Source organism: Hypomesus nipponensis, chromosome 16 (assembly GCF_054491055.1).
Source record: "Hypomesus nipponensis isolate SF chromosome 16, ASM5449105v1, whole genome shotgun sequence".
Lineage (NCBI taxonomy): Eukaryota > Metazoa > Chordata > Actinopteri > Osmeriformes > Osmeridae > Hypomesus > Hypomesus nipponensis.
The window spans coordinates 7,425,501-7,428,678 of record NC_140376.1 but is presented as its reverse complement, the minus strand read 5'-3'; positions in this window follow the sequence as shown (position 1 = coordinate 7,428,678).

The window sequence follows — 3,178 nt, the reverse complement described above, 5'->3', positions numbered from 1 at the left end:
ATAGCCTTAAAAGATCAGCCTGTATTCTTCTGCCCTAAGTACGCCATCTCTTGGTCAAAATAGAAATTCAGCAAATTCAACAATAGGCTATTTTTCTTACAATTACAACAATGGTGTTCCAGTAAATCTTTTTCAAGATGAGCCTTTATTCTTCTACCCTAAGTAGGCCTACACCATCTCTTGGTCAGTTTTTGGCACTTTCTTCCTGAGGTGCAGTTTGTACAATTTATTTACTTATAACTAGGAATACATGAGATTAGGCTACATTTCACAGTTCCACATTCAGTTTCACCTGCCATAAAATGAACATCTCACTGTATACTGCATCCATGCTCTGTTCAACAGGATCAGAATGTGCAAATTGTTTTTTATATTCATTATTCTCATAATTTCAGTGTAACTGACAATTCCACACAAGCCTGTAAGTACATGGGGAGAGAACTACCAGTAGCTACCATACATAATTCTCTGCATCAATTTCTGCGGTCATTTTAATCATCATCATCATCCTTTGATGAAAAGCATTCTGTTGGGATTAACTGCCACTACAAGTTGAAATAAGCATCAATTAATATTTACTTTGTATCATGTCGAAAATGATTAAAACCAAGGTGACGTCGAGGCTACAATCACAAGCGTATAGCTTAAGCAAAATATGTCTTACCTGTTCGTAGTATGTTTTTATATTTAATATAACATTGAACATGTTATTTTATTAAGTCCACCACTTTTTTTCCTGTAATATTAACGGAGAGTGGGGTTAAATATTCAATGTATGGACTGGCTATTACATTCAAATGAATGCATTGACTTAGCAGTTTGTCTCCCACGCCAATTGTATATGCTGCTTCATGATTGCTAAAATACTAAACCCCATTCCTCACCTTGGCCCCCCCTGTAAAATGTGTCTCGAACCGCCACTGATCGGAAAGGCATTGTGACGTCAGATAGGACAGTTTTTGGCACTAGGACAGTTTTTGGCATGACAGCTCGACTAAATCAGGACAAGGAAGAGACACAAAATCCCGACTCATGTACAAAACATGTACAACCCTTAAGAGACATGAAGTATGCATTGTTATTTTCTCCCTGGTCTTCTCTCCTTCTGTGCATGTGTGTCGCTCTCACTCTCTCTTTTTCTCGCTCACTCACAGTTTAAAAGGTAGACCAAGGTAGAGACCCCTATTCATTCAGCCGGTAGGCGGTGCACTTGTAGTAGCCACCATCGGAAGGTAGCAGTGAGCTGAAGCGGACAGTGGAGTTGCCAACCAGCAGTTCCGTCCAGGAGTCTGGGGTGAGAGCCTGGCTGTCTTTGTACCAGGTTCAGGGTGGGGAAAAAGTACCCTGAACCCAGCTGTACTTTCCACTTCAACTGTGACGGTCGACGTTTCCGACTGGCCGCTCTCTGGGTTGACACTGGAGGTCCTCGCTGCTCTCCAGACCGTCTGGGATCCAGGAGAGCATGCTCCCTTTAACCGTGCGGCCCTTCAGCACCCAGACACATGATTATTGTGGGATGCAGGTGGAGGTGCAGGTGAAGTTAGTTCTGACCCCAGCTGTCACCGGACTGACATAGGTGATGGTAATACCAGAGGGGTCGTCTGACAGAGGAGTATCAGTACATTCCAACCCTTATCCATGTTCCAAAGTCACCTGTTTGGCCTGAGGACGAGGTGTGCTTGGAGATCTTATTTAAAGACCAGAACAGCCTGTTCTCCGACCCAGGGTGGTCTGACAATCTCTTTTCTGGGTTCCTGCTCTACGCCGACACCAACTACCTCAACACCCTGTCTGAGGACTATGCTTAGATAGATATTTAATAGATATTCTAGAAAGTACTATTCTGTTATCTTAGCGTTAAGTGAAGGGAGATGAAGAACTGGAGATTGTAGTATTCACAATTTTAAATGTTCTTATTCATGACCTGTATTATTAATCACCACATCTAGCACAATACATTAAATCTACATTTTGTAGGTGTCATTACCATAGTATGATATCATTGTTGTGATGTGATGTCACTCTCGTAGTATGATGTAATGTGTTTACTCTTTAATCATTGAGACAAACGTAATATGTTACACAGGAGGGAGTTTATAGGGCTAGTCAGTCATCACTAAATACATACGTTTTGGTGGTGTGTCTGTTATGAAAGAGAACGATAGGGTAATCTCCAAGTACACAACATTTCTTGTGTTTTCAAAAACATCTTTATTTCTCCTCAAGTCTGCAAGGAGACAACAGTTTTCTATTACAAATCACTGAGTTTGACAGATTTTGTTTTGCAAAACAAGTCAAGTCAGTTTATTTATAAAGCACATTTAAAAACAGCCAACGCCAACCAAAGTGGTGTACAAAGTTCTCAAATCGCTTAAGTTTGAGTGGGGCAACAGTATCAAGAATACCTGTAACTATGGTGTTAAACAGAGTAACCTGCCCTTCTGTACCCAGAGAGGAGGCTGTCTCTGTAAGGCTGGTACATTTACATTTAGTCATTTAGCAGACGCCTTTATCCAAAGCGACTTACAAGAAAGAGCAAAAGGTGCATAGGTCAATGTTCATAAACAACGAGATAGCCCCAAAACAAAGTGGGTAGCCAGAACATGAAGCATACATTGTGCATACATTGCAAATAAGAGCCAATGGGTGGAACCAGAAGAGCATATAGTTACAGTTAAACAACATAATCCTCGAAGGTGCTAGAGTGTACCTGGTGGAAAGCAAGCAAGAATACAATAATTCACAGCGAGTACTGTAGTTAAATCAGTTACAATTAACCAACAAGTGCAACAAGTCCCTCAATAAGTGTCATTGTGTTGGGTGGTAAATGGAGAAGCTGTGAGGGCGTCAGAAAACTGCCCAGCAGTGGAGTGATCCAGTGCCCGAATGTAGCGACCAGGCATATGAGGCTTAGGTAATGGACAAGAGAGTGGTGCATTAAACATCACAGGTGTATAGTCAGATAAAAAAGTAGCATCCAACCCAACATTTAAGACAGGAAAACCAAAAGATAAAACAAGGTCGAGTGTATGGCCAAGATCATGTGTAGGGCCAGTTACAGACTGAGTTCAATTAAATGAGTCCATGAGTTGTAAAAACCGGCTAACCAATGGCTTTGATGGACAACAAACATGAATATTAAAATCCCCAATGATTAAAAGGTTATCAAAGTCAGGCA